Genomic DNA, 13095 nt, shown 5'->3' on the forward strand with positions numbered 1-13095 from the left:
TACCTTGTTTTATATTCGCTGTGTTTAAAGTAGAGTATTCTAAAACACCGGCATTAAATATTACTTAAATTTGAAATATTAAAAAGTTGATGATATAAGAAGTGATTTTCAGCTAGTAGATAATGAATGAAAATATTCCATTAAATAACTTTATAGACACTGCGATTTGTTTGAATCTATTTACAATTAAAAATAATTAAACTTTTTTAGGTAAAACGGAAAGTGAAGATTCTTAAACCCAAATTTTAAGAAGTGGACGAATCTATGTTGTTCAAAATTGTGTGATAGAGCTTTAAAGTGTAATCTTTTTGTACTATATTTCGACATGAATATGCATTTTGTATATGTTTCCATGCGTCTAACTTTAAATTTGTTTAACATTTAGTAAATAATATAAACGAATAAGAATGTCGATCGGGAGAAAATACCTACGTAATTGAGAAAAATACATATGTTAATATTACGTAATAAAATCAAAAACTTATCCCAAACACACTCATGTTTTAATATGTTTGTAATTTTTAGTTTAATACACGTTTTTTTTTTGTTTCTTACAAACATAAGTTATTTTAAATGATCTCATTTAAGCATAGCTAAATTCACATGCATCAAATTAAACTGAAATCATCTGTATCATCCTACCATGTTTAATATGTCTACATGTATTATATAGAGTTAATAATGTTGGGTTAAAGTTGTAAAAATGTAGCAGCTTTGATGTAGCTTGAAAATCACACTCTGTATAAATATGACATTCCCACATGCATATATGGTCCGCAATTATATAGAATATGTTGATATGCTAGACATGTAAAGTACATTACAAAACGGATTTATTAGTAGAGTTTGTACAAACAGTTTACAGCGTAAGAGTTAGTTACAGTTTGAGGCGTTGTTGTAACCACACGCTATAATATGACTAGAATTACGATTGAAAAACTTAACATCTTGTCTCGGCCATAACTAACGAAATGTAAATAATATATGTGTGTAAGTTTGACAAACACCCCAGTCGACGAGTCCGCTTGCGATATGGGCAGCTCATTCGGTTTTTCGACCCTGATAGGACGTTTTCAATCTTCGTGATACATAAATGCGTCCAATATTATCCTTAAGGAAATGTTAGAGACACAATAAAACGGATAAGTGTATGTTGTCTTCTCTAACAACAGTATGGTTTTCCGCTTGGCCTCAAAGTCGAGAAAATAAGCAACATTTAAGCTACTTTTAACCTTGCCTGAAATGCCCTGTTAGCATTTTATCCTAACGGGGCATCATAGATGTTGCTATAAATTTATTCGATGAGAAAGAGAGATGTAAAGTTTTAATGGGAAATTATCTACATTTGAACAGAATTAATGAGACAGCTTAACGGGAAAATGGTTTACGCAATGGTTAATTCTAGAGCAAACGTGTTTATGACTGTGAATTTCGACCTATTATGATTTGTTACGAAATAACGTTGAAGTGACCTCAACAGAATGTAAAGGATATGCATTATCCTCCTAAAAGTATAAAGCTGCGAGATATACAATAATCTTATGTACTTCAAAAAAATAAAAAACGGTGCTAATGCACTTACTGATCCGCGCGATTTTTTAAATCGTATTTCCAAGTTTAATCACGGTTTTACGATATATATATATATATATATATATATATATATATATATATATTATTCAATTGTACGGTTAAAGTACAGAGTAGGTACAACACCCCCCTCTTCCCACGTTAGGAATGGATTTTTTTTTTAAATAATAACGTTATTATTTCAGCACAGATCAATAAGCGCACTAGTACCAAAAAAACGTAAGAATAGAGAGATGTGTAGTATTCATAGATTTTTAGCCAATTATTTTGTCCGTGTTATTTATTAAGTGAGACCACATTTCCAATGATCCAATAAAATGCACATGGCAATTAACACTTTAAAACAGTTACTAAATAATTAAAATGTTTTTTTTTCTTTGACAATGATTTGTTCTCTGTGTTTTTTTTCTCATAAACTAAATTAATTAACACCAGGGAACATCATCTCGTGATTTAAATCGGCGTGAAACTGTCAACGAAAATTCCACCTTTCCTATGTGAATATTAATGTTTTCCTTTTTTTCTATTTACCTGGGTTCATCAGCAGCAGCATCATAATCAACATCGTCATCATCATAAGTAATTGCAACTCATTTCGTGTCAAATTACTTGAAGTCTTCCAAGCAGAAACATCTAATTATGTAATAAAATATTTCTTAAAAATGGTAAGCTTTTAATAAAAACGCGTGCTTCATAATTATTCAATATCTTTTTACTAAAAAATCTATTACTCTGCGTATAATTATATCTTTCAAATGTGTTGCTCACTTGTGTTTTTGCTCTGTATGTTGACATTGTATTAATTACATCTTTTTTGTATTTTAATTTTCTTCATTAATTGACGCATTGGAATATATATATATATACAATTGTGCATTCATAGAGCTATTCCATGTACATTTTTTGTAAACAAAACTGAGGGTTCACATAATACGAATGCTTTAACGCATACCACCAGAGGCAATATCTGTTCGTATTAGTTTAATTAGATTAAAATACACATAACATTTCAATTTTGAATATATCCTACCTGTAACCTTGTCAATTTTCCTTATGTAGTAAGTTGTGTAATTTTGCCTCACGCAAATTGACATAATATGTAAGCTATGTAAATTTATAATATACCTGCCTCTCTAACCGCGCCCGTATATAATACGTATTGACTATTTATGTTCGGCACAGACAGAAGATTATTAGGCATTAGCAAATAATGAAATAACTTTGATCGGAGTGAGAAGACTAAATAAGATATTTCTTTGCTTCAATTAGTTATAGTTTTGATGTCTATCCCGAGTAAGTTTATACAAGTCATATTTGTCTGATGATAATTTAATGGAACAGTCTACTTTCTGAGAGTCATTAACGCAATCTTGTTAGTCGATGTGTGGGGAATACATAAGTAATAAATATAGAACTATATTATTAAATTTTGGAAAAATATAATATTATTATACTGTGTTTTATTTGTAATGAATACCCCGCGTGGAAATAAACATTAAGCCTATATTAACCGTGTGTATAGCATTTACAACCGATGGTAACTCCTTTAAGGAGATGTCAGGGAATGCGTAATTATCATACATACTTTATTATAATGGGCATTTTTAAAAGTTGTTGATTTGAGTAGATAACATCGTAACCATTCGCAATAAGATGATTATTGAAAACACTAAGAAAAAAATAATGGTGTAAATGAAAAAGTTAAAACTACGTCGTGTTATTATTATTGAATTTGCTGAGAATATACGGTAAGTGGCTAAGCAAGTCTATATCACGTTGATATTTACGACCCTAATTGATTAATTGAAATTGGATTAATTATAAAAAGAAAATTAACAGGTTATATGAAACGAGTATAGTTAAAATGACAAAATAAATTTAAGTGATGAAATATAGAGTCGTATATAACATTAACATGATTTTCTTCTATATAAATAAGATTAAAAACAGATTTAAAATCAATATTATAGCTGACGTCTGTTTGAAAAGTTTTGCTTTGAATATTTCCTTTGATCTAGCCAAGTATATAATAAAGTCTGGCAGAATCAGACGTGTTTTTGTTAAAGATTTCAAGATGTCTCGCTCAAATAGTTAATTGTACATTTAGTCTCGCAATCTTAGCTTCTATAAGTAAACAAGAGACAGACCGTAAAATACCATAAATATCAATGGGCATGCCTATGGTCAGAGGATAATATCATCTTAGTATGAGTCCATTTTCATGGGACATATTTTTGTAAAATTATATAAAAACTAAATATAAATTTTCATACAACTTATTGAAGAAAATAAAACTTTACTACTGTGGATAGTTTCACGTTTCATCAGCAAACATATTGAGTTTTATAAATTCTGAGAGTAAAGATTTACAAAATAGATTATGTGGAAATTTATCAATACTCAAATTCGTGTTTTTGAACACTAAGACGTAATGTGTAAAATTTTATACAAAAATAACGGTGAAATCGTGTTTTAAATTAATTTTCTGTAGTGTAAATATCATTGTTTTTCATTAAATTATTGTCTGTCATTTAGAAACTATTATCTGGATATATACTCTTCAAATATTTTACAGCGCGACAAAATCTATATGTCATTACATATTTCATAGGGATATTTAGATTAAAGTAAAATTAAAATTTATATCTTACTTTGTAAACTTTGTAATTGTACACATTAAAAATTGAAATACGTAAAAGTATGTCGTATACAATTATTTTTTAAATGTATGAAATAACATTACTTTACTATATTCATTCATTGAAAAAACAAACGCTTTTATAACTTGTATTATTTTCATAATGTACAATTTTACTTATTTATCTAAGTTATATTACTTCTATTTATATGATTTATGTATGTTTCTAATAATGTAGAATGCTTTATACTTGAATATTCGTATTTGGGGATAAATATAGAAGCAAATAATGATGATAACAGGATTAAAAATATAAAAAGAGAACAGAAGCGCATATAAAATTCGATTTACCTGTTTCACTTTCCCTCGAACTTCTTTTATTTAATGTTTCTTTGTTTCCTATCTTAAATTTCTTATTGTTTCTCAGCTGTCATATATATTATATATGGAGTATTGAGCAATGGTCAACCAAACAAAATACTAATGAGTGTACACTTATTTTATAACAGATATCAGCTATATTTACATTACTGATACATTGTTATGACGCTTCTACCACGTTCTTTGTATATGATTGTATAGTCCAGTTTTATTGCAGGAATCATACTCTACAATATTCATTTGTCCAGACCTTTTTTTCTCAGAAGATTTTTGGGAGCGATAATAAATGATGATTACGATAATTGTCTTAAAGGAAACACCTTATCGTCAACTGAGAGGAAATATACATATTTAAACTAAACAGTTTAACCGAACGATGCAACACCGATATCGCTACTGAAAACAATCACTTGAATGAAGCATGCGTAAACTCGACTACTAATACACAGTTTCCAAAACTCTTTTATTTTGAAAAAAATGTTGATCAGTTGCAAAACGACTAAACTACGAATGGATTCAATGCTCTGCTGAAACCTCTAAAAACACTAACAAAAAACACCTTCCTATTACTAAGAAAAAACTATTTATCTCCCCTTGTTTTATTTGACGTTAGCAATGACAAGAAAAACTATGTTGGTCTCAAGAATACAAGTGAAAAGACAAAGTATAAATAAGCATGGAGACCAGAGCACAAGAAAAACGGATTTTTCACGCATTCTACGAATTTAAAATAAAATCATTTTACGTTGTCGTTAAGAAACAGGAGGCTTTCAAACCGCTACTGAGAGTATTCATTTAAACTATGAAAATTGCAAAGTACTACGAAGTAAGTTTCTCACTGTCATTCTAGAAATTAATGTATATAGAGGGCAATGAACAAAAACATAAAAAATGCCTTTAGAATTCGACTTACGAAAACAGGTTAAGAGGCGTTCAGTGCTTGGAAACCTTTTTTTTAAATATCCTACTTTATGTAATAATAAAACTATATGCTGATTTTACGTGAGTTTTTCTATCATTCACCAGTAAAAATTGTTTATGTTTTTATATTGGTAGATTTAAGTACGTTATTTTTATTTTAAAATAAAAGCACAAGTGTACGTAATTCCTTTTCCTGTAGTATATATTCCGCCCCGGTTAAGATATTTTTTCAGATTATTGGAATTCCGTACAAATACAATATTTTTAGTGAAAATGTAAAATAACTAGATGATTTCATTTGACTTTTTATGATACAAATTTTTCTTCACGTCACAAATATTTTTTTTCTTATAGCGAGAATTCTATACAAATACTTTATTGTCTTTTTTAAGAACCTCTATGGAATTTGGTAACAGTGATACTTCACACCATTTGTTTGTTAAAAAAGTACCCACTTCCAAACATAGGAACACAAAGAACACTCATCCATATAGCAAGAAACAGTGTAGTATCATGCCTCTCACTCGTACGTATTAAGTAAATGAGCCGCTTAAAAAATAAATAAGTATGTACTAAATAATGCGGTTATAAAGATCAGTAAACTACAATAACGAAGTTTTTGTCGTGTAATTGTTATTCTACCTGATTATTTTTCATCAAATTTAGAATTTATACTAATTTAAGCCTGCCATTTTTTGCGTAAAATGTTCTCATGCTAAATGTGTTATTTTAAGAGATCAACTTTCACAAACATTTTATATTAAATATTTTTACTGTTTTTATTTCAGTAGATTTTGGAGTTTTTACTAATTCCGACATGACACTTTTGTATGTAATAATGTATTTACGGGAACTAATTTTGTTTTAAAAATTATCAATTAAAACAAGCACCCATTTTTGTTGTAATTATTTTTCCCGATTGTCAGTTAAAGTAAAAACTGAAATTTAAATTAATTTCAACACGACGCGTTCGCCAGTAATATATTTTTTTTTCCGTTAAATGAGTTGGTTTAACAGATAACTAATTCACAACTGCACCCTATGTTCCTTGTATCTATTTTAATACTGGATTCCTTAATCTAATATTTCAATGTATCTTAATTTCGACCAAATGCAATTTTATTTTGATTTTACATTTTAATCGTTCATACTGCTGACATGATAACCTTAAGTTTTAAATAGCCATTCCTAACATTAGTATTGAGAGTATGCAGCAACTATTTTGTACTTGAAGTTTACCATAAAATAAACGAAAGATTCCATAAAACTATTATTTGAATTAAAGATAATTATCCAGTTATGCTAATTTCTGTGCCACTCCATATCTTGTATACCATAAGTAAATTTAGTATATGCCATGCAATTCCTAGATTGAATACATTTATGAGATTATATTGTTTTTAAATGTAGCTTCTTTACAATAATTCCATGTTTTTCACTGTCACTTTTATAATGACCTAACCTTAAAACTCTTATCACGAAGCTTCACTTTGTTATTAAACCATTATTCTCGTATAGGTTCGTACGAGTAGTGGTTGATGGACATAAATCAGAGGCCCACTGTATTAATGCTGGAGCGCCATCGGGGTCTATCATGTCTATCATGGCCCCAAATCTCTTCCTGATCTACATCAATGATCTCCCAAAACACATACTTAAATATTCGTTGACATCTATGCTGATGACACGACCATCTATGGCAACACATCAAAGGCCGTAAATTATAATATTCTCTCTGATTTTGAGTGCGTGCACAATGGGGGAAGAGGTAGCTGGTTACTTTTAATTCTAAAACCAATCTTCTATCTTTACATCATAAACGCTCTGATCCCCATCTGGCATCAATTGAAATGGATGGTTCTCGTCTTGGGGAGGCTCCATGTTTTGACAAGCTTCTGGGTTTGACCTTTACTCCTGATCTGAAATGGAACACGTACATCGGGTCTGTTGTCAATGACGCTGGGAAAATAGTGGGATCCTTCTATCGCGCTAGAAGTTATCTCACTATCGATGCAATCCTCTATCTGTATAAAAGCAAATAACACCCAAGGATAGAGTACTGCTGCCACATCTAGGAAGGAGCTGCTAAAAGCAGCCTATCCTGCCTTGACACAGTACAAAATAGACTTCTTGGCTTAGTGGGGGGTGTCTCTGCGACCTATCTCTGTAGTATCGTGAATCCCAGCTTAATTGCTATATAGTTAGTTTTAGAAATATAAGTTATATAAGCATATTTTGGGGTTCCCACCAGCGAGTTGCCAGGGTAACAAAACGTTAGGTTTGACAGGTATCAACGTAGAAAAAAACGCCGGAAATTCGGAGACAATAGAATTGTGGTCGTAGGCTTCCGGTTGACGACCGCATGGGCTGAGAGTGGCTTAGAAAGCAGAGGAATGCCGATCAGATTCAGCTCTCCAATAACCAGGTTTCAAGATGATATGCTTGCCTTGAAATAAAAGATTGAAGCTTCAAATCCATCTTGTTGTTTTTCGAAGCATCTGTCAGCAGTGACCACTCCCCACGAGATGCAAACCAGCGTCAAAGAATGAAACATACACTTGCCAAGGCAACAAAGTATATCGCATTATACATGGCACATACACGTATCGAAGACTTTCAAGGTAAGAAACAGTGTAAGGATAAGAACACCCACACACATACATTGCAGTGAACTGCACGTAACGTACGTAAGACCATACACACACCCATACATGCACAGACTCTTAAAAGTACCCTTACTAGTAAAAGTAACAATAAACAGTAAAAAGAAAACGAAGTAGAAGTAAACGAAATACTAAAGTGAACACATAAATAAATAATAAATAGAAGGACGCAAAAACCTACATTTAAAACTGATGCCGATTTTTTACCAGTTGGCATCATCGATGCGAGAATAAACCTTGTTATCGACGAAAGATCATGACTCCAGTTGTTCCTTAAAGAAAAACAAAAGAAAAAAAGTAAGACGACGATATATAAGTAAAACAAAAAAAACACATACAACAAATAGCGAGACGGATTTTAGATCGGTTGATATACCGCTTTGAAAAAAAAAAAGTATACATAAACAGATCTTTATAAGTATTCATAGAGAAGGACAGATACACTCTAATACTAATCGCGTGTTTTGTTATTGTTGTTTTTGTGTGACAGGCAGCGCGCGTTTGAAAAAGAGAGAGAGAAAAAGATAGAAACGCAATCGTTTTAAATGGAAAAAAAAGAAAGAAAGAGAAAAAAGTGCACGTGCGTACATGGGGAGTTTTCGGGAGGAAAAACGAACGTTTTTTTTTGTTTTTGTGATATTGTTGTTTTTTCACGTGTTAAAGACTTATTGACTTAAAAAAAGGAAATGATTGAAAAAAGCATGCTTCCATCGAGAGTTGCAATTTTATTTTGTGTTATTGTTAAATTTTGTTGCAGAACTGTATGGCTTGTTGAACACTGAAGGGTGTGGCGCGGACATTTTTTCTTTGTTTTGAAAGTATTTATCGTTTTGTTTTAACACGATTATGGGGAGGAGATCTAGTATTGGGAATCCCGGCTTAATTGCTATATAGTTAGTTTTAGAAATAGAAGTTATATAAGCATACTTTGGGGTTCCCATCAGCGAGTTGGCAGGGTCACAAAAGGGTAGGTTTAACATATGTCAACCTAGAAAGAATACACCGGAAATTAGGAGTGGCATGCACCGGAAATTAGCGATGACACCGGAATTGTGGTCGTAGGCCTCCGGTTGACGACCGCATGGGCTGAGAGTGACTTAGCCAGCACAGAGATTGCATATCAGAAATTCGACTCTGTGACAACTAGGTTTCGAGATGATATGATTGCCTTGAAATAAAAGATTGAATCTTCATATCCATCTTGTTGTTTAGCGATGCATTTGTCTGCAGTGACCACCCCCACAATATGGAGCCAGCGTCCAATAAGGTATCATACACTGAACAACGCAACCAGGTATGTATGCATTATACAATGCACATACACATCTCGGAGACTTTCCAGGCAAGAAACGATGTACGGATAAGAACACACACCACGCACACATATAATAGTAAACTGCACGTAACATAAGTAAGGGCATACAGCCACCCATATATGTAAGAACACACAATCTTATAACTACCCTTAGTTGTAAAAGTAACAATAAGCATTCATTTAACATCTCCCACAGAAGAGACGTTGCAAGCCTGTCTTTGTTTTATCGTTATTTCCATGGCAAGTGCTCGTCATAGCTCCAATCTTACGCCCCGCCTCGCCAATGTTTCACGAAAAACACCCATCTAGCTGAAACTACTGTTATCACGTTTCCCTATTCTTTATCTATGCCTAAATCCAAACGTAGATTCCATGAGCAGAGCTTCTTTCTTAGAAGTGCACGTCTGTGGAACTCTCTCCCGTTAGCCAGTTCCCACTTGAATACAACTTGGATGTCTTCAAGTCCAACATAAACAAATTCCGAACAACCGCCCAAGTAAGTAAGACACGCAATTTAATCTCCACTACTAATGATTACTAGGATACTATCTCATTGATTACTGTACACGCAATAACCCTTATCCCCCGAGTGCATTCTAGGCCTTGATAAGTGGCGATCTCCATGTAAAAAAAAATCGTACAGTTCAATGTTTCCCGAGGAACTATCAGAAACAAAACCGAAAATATATTACTAATATAATAATATGTATAATAAAAAGGGGAATAATACTGCCGAATGCCACATACTTTTTGCGCCAGATATGTGATTTATTTTATATCATTTTATTTGAGAACAATTTCGATTACACAATAAGCAGGGCAGATAATGTTCTCTGTGTAGCCATGATTGCCTGAAAAGTTCCAGTTTATACCAGACAAAAATATGTATATTTTGGTTTAATCCTTAACCATTGTGATTCAATTTGAATTAAATAATTTGAAATATTAGCTCTAGCTTAGAGGTCTTATACCTTGTAGAGAAGAGAGGTTTGCTTGAGAATATGATGTGTAAGACGCACTTATGTAAATTACTACACTTACTGTCTGGCCCAATAAAGGGAAGCTACTTGACACAATTATTATGGTATCCAGACACCATTTAAAGGGCAATATAAATTCTGTACACTCCGGTTTAAAATCACATTTTCATGTTCTGTGATTTTCTTACCTGTATGTATTCAGTTATACACGCTGAAATTTGATTTTTGTGAATATTCAGAATACTTAGAGGTAAATGAGCTTTGGATAAGCGCCGCTTAAAGCGACAAGCTTAACAATTCACATGCATTCATCTAACAGTAGAAACTGAATTGTGTAAACACCGAGCGATATACACTCCAAATATAATTTAATACTAATCAAACTATAAGTAATAAAATAAACCAATTGTGGGTTTTGATAATAGATAATCTAGTTACTTAGGATAGCATGAATAGCTAATGAGCTGTTAAAATAATTTCGGTGTATATGTTATTTAGCTGGTCAATACACAATTATAAGTAAGTCACAATGGAGTTTGAAATAGGTAGTAATTTACTAAATGACTATGTTAAACATGAATCCCCAAATTAAAAATAGTAACAAAATGTATTAATATGGCAAACTATTGGTTTTTAATTAAAGTAGAAATGACTATATTGTAAAAAAAATCGACGAGTCTATTCATCATTCGAACATTTTAGAGATACTGGCTTGAGATAAACTTAAAATGTCAATATCCATTAGTTATATTTGTTAAATTAAGAGTTGATCTCAACTTACTTTTTTGATTTTGTTCATACAATTATTTAAAAATATTTTAAGGGATGCATCACAATAGATATGTTTATGATGGAATATATTTAAATCATACAAAACACCATAATATTTGAACAAACATATATATATATATATATATATGCATATATATATATATATATATATATATATATATATATATATATATATATATATATATATATATATATATATATATATATATATATAGTGTAAAAGTCATCCACTCAATCTTAATACTTAGGAAGCGGGAGAATTCAGTGACATTGATATTTAAAATATAAGTCTGCCGGATCTACGCACATAACAATTGAAAGTCAAACGACTCAAACTATCAAGAAATATACCTAAATAAAGTCTGCTCGAGAAACTAATTGCTATTGAAATTAGAATGTGAGGAACAGACATGCGTATTTGACAAACAAGGCGAGAGTAACAGTAATGCGTATTTTAAATTTAAGTTATCAACATTATATTTCATACGTAAACTATGCAGGAAAAGGTAATTCCATACTATTAAGATATAAAGAACAAAATGCTACATGCTTCGCCAATAAACATATTCATTAATTATTTTGCAGTCCAACTGTGCAATAATTATGTCACATTTAAATCTTAAGCATCACTCACAAATAAGACTTATTACTTAAATCAAAAGCATAGAAAATATTGAAAAAAGTAAATCAAAATCGTTACATTTGCACAACTTTACCTTAAAATAATGGCATAAGGTACCAATTACAAAATGTAGACGTGTATTGAGAAGAGTATGCTTGTTTGAGCAAATATTATATCTCGAATAAAATTAGTAATTCTAACGATATTATTGGACAAAAACAGAGTGTGTATCATACGAATGTGGGGTTTTGAGTAATAGCGAGTGGCAACTCATTATTAGTTATACTAATTTGTTGTGTCTTTTACTCCCACAATACAATCTGTAATATATGTATTGTATACAATTATCTAACATTTTAGGAAGACTTTACTATATTTGGATTGCTGTCTTCTACAATAGAGAGCCTATACGTGTGAACCGTTTGAAAATATATTATGCGAAGTTTACCAACGTTTTGTTCCCAATGATTTCTGACCATTAAATTTCTATTTGTATTCTATATTAAATCAATGTTTCGCTTCTGCCTACTTCATTATATTATATGGCTTAGCGTTTCTTACATATTTTGTTTAGCTTTTGCGCATCTATTCATATCTGTAATGATTGAGGTCCATTCGATTTGTATATTCGGTCTTTTTACATTTTCAATTCATTCCGAACGTTCTCCTTTTGTGTATTTAGTCTCGGTTATTTGGTCAAAAATACTTTTGTATGTAGGTTTTGTATGTGTTAGGTTTCCCTCAGCACACCCACCGATCTATTTTTACTACCTCAAAAAATAACAAGCAAAAGAGGGGTGGACCTAAAACACATTTCCCTTTTATTGACTTTATGGAAACAAATTATTTGCCGTGTTTTGATCTATTCTTCCTAACCTCCTCTACACTTCAGTAACACTAAATCATCAACTGCTTTGCTTCAAAAGCCTAATCAGTTTATATAAAATAAATATTTAATATACAGCCCCAACCTCATACTTACGACATAATGTACCGCAAGCCGGACGGGATACGTCGATATCGACCAACCTGTTTAATAGAGAATATTGATCCAGGTTTAAATGACTGAACCTCCTATACAATTACGAATGGAAATAAACTTCGTCCTGGCTGATATTTAGAAATGATTTTTAACCCGTGGGTCAACTATACTTGGGGCAATTGAATTTCCTATTCGCTCCTTAATATGAATG

At 31.5% G+C, this 13095-nt stretch overlaps 1 protein-coding gene across 6 annotated transcripts in view; it reads right to left on the reverse strand.

The window, feature by feature from the left end:
• Positions 1–13095, reverse strand: part of LOC145267860 (uncharacterized) — a 2055798-nt gene that overhangs the window by 1735883 nt on the left and 306820 nt on the right. For 4 of the 6 annotated variants that reach the window (XM_080123509.1, XM_080123594.1, XM_080123335.1 and 1 more), the window contains exon 2: positions 8375–8465. The exons of the other annotated variants lie outside the window; for them this stretch is intronic. The gene's annotated coding sequence lies outside the window, so the exon portion shown is untranslated. The remainder of the gene's footprint in view (positions 1–8374; positions 8466–13095) is intronic. 6 annotated transcript variants of the gene reach the window in all.

Source organism: Euprymna scolopes, chromosome 1 (assembly GCF_053919585.1).
Source record: "Euprymna scolopes isolate OS-2025 chromosome 1, ASM5391958v1, whole genome shotgun sequence".
NCBI lineage: Eukaryota > Metazoa > Mollusca > Cephalopoda > Sepiida > Sepiolidae > Euprymna > Euprymna scolopes.